Source organism: Molossus molossus, unplaced genomic scaffold, assembly GCF_014108415.1.
Source record: "Molossus molossus isolate mMolMol1 unplaced genomic scaffold, mMolMol1.p scaffold_m16_p_5, whole genome shotgun sequence".
Classification (NCBI taxonomy): domain Eukaryota; kingdom Metazoa; phylum Chordata; class Mammalia; order Chiroptera; family Molossidae; genus Molossus; species Molossus molossus.
Genome location: NW_023425388.1, coordinates 82,890,099 through 82,894,966, shown reverse-complemented (window position 1 = coordinate 82,894,966; position 4,868 = coordinate 82,890,099). Strand labels below are relative to the sequence as shown.

The 4,868-nt window shown below is 39.6% G+C and overlaps 1 pseudogene; it reads left to right on the top strand.

Annotated features, from left to right (window-relative positions):
- Positions 1 to 3,560: 3,560 nt before the first annotated feature.
- LOC118617536 lies at positions 3,561 to 4,395 on the top strand (annotated as a pseudogene).
- Positions 4,396 to 4,868: the final 473 nt, after the last annotated feature.

Here is a 4,868-nt window from a genome sequence, read left to right as displayed (position 1 = left end):
AGGAAGCAAGACTAGAAAGAACCAGGTTGGGAGATGGGATGAGCGACTGTGGCTGTGGAAAGACAGTAGATCAGAGACTGGTATCCTGAGGTTAGTCAGTATATTGTCAGGAGGGGCCATGGGAAGAGGTCCTGTACCACCAGCTCAGGCTAAGGGTGGATCAAAAGCCAGTGCCCTGGAGGAAGGAAATGTAACCCAGCACTTGGTTCTGACTTACCAGTGGGGATGAAGCAGTCAGCTAAGCATTATGAGGCAAAGAATGGGAATTGGGAGGCTGTGTGTCTGGCCTTATCATGAGTAGATGAGTGGGCACCTGAGTCTGATCTAAGTCCTATGAGGAATTGCTTTGCAGTAAGACATTTTCTGTTCGTAGACTAATTTTTCTGGAGCACAAAATGTGGAGTAGTTTCTTTACCAGTTCCTGTTCCAGGATCGAAGGGTTAGGGCAAAAGTCAGCTTTGTCATCAGTTATCCTCATTTCTTTCTCTGTAGTCTGGCTTCTTTCCAGAATGTTCTTCCCCACTCTCTATGCCTGTATTTTGGATCCACTGGGTTTGTCTTTATCTCTCTCAGCTCTTGTCTTAGTTTCTCCCTTAAAAGTTTTATTGTTATTATTAAAAAATATTTTAACTCATAAAAGTAAGCCAAAATCTAAAACAAATACAGAAGTCTAGTAAAAATAAAAATACCACTTTATCTCATATTTCTAAATATGCTCCCTCTCCAACCAAACTCTGTTTATATAAGACTATGGGAAAATAAAACTAAACTATAAAAAATGATCTTCTCGTAAAATTTTCTGTGATTTTAAACATTTTCATTAAGCCAAAAAAAAAAAAAAAATGCATTTGATTTACTCTCTGCAGTCAGGTGCTCTATGAGGTTTTTAGGACTTTGCTTCCTTTTATATTCCTTCTTCTCTGCTTTGTATTGAATTAATTTAACCAAACAGCGAAGAAGATGGCCTCTAGGAGTCCAAACCTGCATTCTATTCAGTGAAATCCTCTAGATAGTTTTCTCAGTTAATTTTCAGGCTGTGAACTAATTGTCCCCATCTGAATGAAGGCTCCTCCCTAAAGAAACTGAAAAGCCTCAGAGACATCCCGGCATATGCAGAGTCCTACAATATCACAGCCAGATGGCCACTCAGTCCTCTGAAATGACACCACCAGAGTGGCCATCTGGTTGTATGTTGTGGGACCTTTGGTTCATTGCCTAGGAGAAGTTTATTTAGCCGGTGAAGTTCGACACCAGGTGTCCCGTCAAATCTTTTATGTAAAAACTGTCCATTTATCTCCCAGTTTTTAGTTTCAGTTCTTGCCTTTGGCTTCCTAAGCACTTGACATTTCTTACTGGCAAACCTCTTAGGATTTGCCAGGAAAGTGGTTTTCCCTCATCCATGGGTCCTCCTGCAAGCACACCAGGTTATGCTTCCTTTGTTCCTCTTTCTGTTACACACCCCCACCCACGTATGTTCTAGAGCAGTGTTTCTCAACCTTCCTATTGCCACGACCCTTTGATACAGTTCCTCATGTTGTATGTGGCAGATCTGCATATGGGCGGACCTGCCTGGAGATGGATAGAGGAGCGGTGTCTTAGTTCCTAAGACCATCGGTCTTAGGTGACCGATGGTCTTAGGTGACCGATGGTCTTAGGTGACCCCTGTGAAACAGTCGTTCAACCCCCAAAGGGGTGCCGACCCACAGGTTGAGAACCACTGTTAGAGGTTTCTTGTAATCTACTCTCTATTCATATTCCTCTCCTAACCACAATCTCTTGATTGATATTTTTAAATTCTGTATCTTTATTTACTGGGGTCTGGGGAGAGAAAGGAGATAATGGTGGTCAATCTTTGAATCAAATGTGTCTTAAGCACAAAATTTTTGGTATTTCAAAAATTTTGGCTTTGTCCCTGAACATCCACAATCTACCTGGTCTAGCTGAAAATGGGATCCTCACAATGTTCTTTAAACATGTACATTCGGGGATTCACAGCAAAAAATTGCAAATGAAAGTTAGTATCTATTCACTTTTCATAAAATATATAAAAATCTACACTTTAGATTTAGCACTGATGTCATTTGCCATCCTGTGTGAACATTCCCAAAATTTACAACTTTCTGGAGCTGGAGACATTCTGCTGCTCACATTCACATTACGATGTTCTCGTGATGTGAGAAGCAGTGTGCTCCAGTGGGATGTCCTCAGCTCACTGAGAGCACAGTGAGTATCTACTCTGTAAGTATGTGATTTGAACGTGTTAGTCAACATCTTTTAGCTTCAGTTTTCTGGAGAGGTTGGGTTTAAAATGTCATTTTAAAGTCCTTTTATCACTAGAATTTCATATTTTTCTAATCCCGAATAAAATAGGATAATCAGCCTGCATTCTACAGACCAGGCAGGTGTCAAGAATTGTACCCATGTCTGGCACACAGTGTGTATTCAATACATTTTTCAGCATAAAATAAATGGAATTGGATGTATAGTCACTCATTCAATCAGTCAATGACCAAGTATTTGCAGAGTGCTTTCTCCTGCCAGGTACTCTAGGTTGGAGATGACGCAGTCACTACACAGAGCATGAGAGTCTGTCTTCGTGAAGCATACCCTCTAGTGGTAAAAGACAGATAATTAAAAAGTAGAAAAAATATGTACTCAAAATAATTGTAACAGTTTCTATAAAGGGACTAAATAAGGTAAGCATGTCTTGGCAGACAGTTGTGCTGGCTGAAACTGAATGCTCAGAAAAGGGATCTCTTATGAGGTTATACACGATAGTAGCCTGCTAACAGTAGAGCTGAGACAGAATGTTCCAGACAGAAAAAGTTAGTGCAAAGACCTTGAGGCAGAAACCTTCTCGAGCCTATGATGGACAGGTTGGAAAGGTAGGCATGAGACCAAAAGTAAAACTTTTTGGTTTTATACTAGGTTTTAATGTAACTTATTAGAAGAATTTTCAGGTGTGTAATGATATGAACTAATTTTACTAAAAGAAAGTATAACCTTCTGTCTGCTATAGAATGGACTTGACCACTCTATTTACATTATAACTGGCTCTTATTTGGCATTTACCATTGATTTTGTTTGCTTAGTTTTTCTCCTTCATATTTATCACCATCTGGCATACTTTTTGTTTACTTTTTGTAAACTTTTTGTTTACTTTTTGTTTATTGTGTGCCATTTCCTCCAGAATGAAGTTCCGTAATAATTGGATTTTTGTCATTGTATCTCTAGCTGATGGAAAAGTCCCTAGCACATAGTATACTTTGGTATTTATTGATCGAGTTTAGGGAAAGAAAGAGAGAGAGACAGGGAGAAAAAGAGAGGAGAGAGAGAAAGAGAAACATTGACATGTTGTTCTTCTTATTTATGTGTTCATTGGTTGCTTCTTGGATGTGCCCTGACCAGAGACAGAACCCACAACCTTGGTGTATTGAAACGATGTTCTAATCAACTGAACTGCCTTGCCAGGGCCCTAGCACATAGTGTACTTTTAATAAATATTATTGAATTAATCAATGGACTTTTTGTTGGGGAAGGATGGTCTAGTGAGCTTTCCTGTCCAACACCCACCAGGGTGTATATTCAGCCAGGTGAAGTTGCAGGGGTACCTCAGATGCCAGCATTACCACCTCCATCAGACTGTCCACCAGGGTTGACATATTTCAATCAGATAGATCAGATACTGGTTTATCACCAAGTTGAGCTTCTGGAAGTCTTAGCAAGTTTTGGAAATAGTAACAAATATAAAATTAAGAGCAGCCTTAGACAGAGGATTTATTTTTGCAGTGGAAGATAGTGATTTCTGTACCTGAAACTGCTGTGAGGCTTCTGGGCCTTTGACTGTGAGGATTCTTGATAATATGGGCTGAGAGCTCGTAGCTCTGGAGAGACCACTGTGGTATGCTAGCTGTTGCTGCCCCTGCTGTCTTCAGGAGATACAAGTCCGCACACCTCCTGGGTACCAGGAGGTTATGTTACTCAGAACTGGTACCCATGCCTGCCAAAGCTCACCGTTCAAAATGAAGAGGAGAGAGGATGTACTAAAAATTATTGGTCCATGTTGTGGAGATATTGATTTTGAGATTAAATTTCTTGAAGAAAATGTGGCTGGCAAGATTTCCAAGCAGTGGACTGCTTTTGTGATTTATGGATGCCAATAACTTTGGGATCCAGTTCCCTTTAGACTTTAATATAAAAATGAAAGCTGTGGTGCTTGGTGCGGGTTTCCCCATTGACTTAATAGGTGGTTTTTGTTTTTTTAAGTTGTTTTTATTGTTGAAATTATTACAGACATCCCTCCCTTTGCACCCCCCCCATTGACCCCCTCCTCCCTACTTCCCCCACCTTTTTGAAAGGAGTCCAGGTGAAGAACAGAAAGCGGGAGTGTGGTAGTGACTTAATATATGTCTCCTCAGGAAAAGAAAAGAACCAATGTGGGATATATATATATATATATATATATATATATATATAGTGTTTTAGACACAAGTGGTGAGAATGAAAATTGAGAGAAGAAAAATTCAAGTTTTATTTTGAAGGTGTAATTGATGGTATTTACTGATGGGTTGAATTTGAGAAAAGTGGGAAATGTGGATTCAAGAATGACTTCCTTGGTCATTATCTAGCAACTGCATATGATAATGTTATTTTCTGAAATGAGGAAGTGAAGGGGAGAAGTATATTTTAGGGAAGAAGTTAGTGGGTTTTAAGAAGGTCTTTCAATAGCCAAGTGAAAATGTCAGCTACACAGTTAGCTGTATCTTGTACTCAAGGAGAGGTCTTTGGCAGACATAAATTTGGTAGTCATCAGCATAAAGATAGCATATAAAGCTTCAGATGTTGATGAGATTACACAGAGGAAGCAT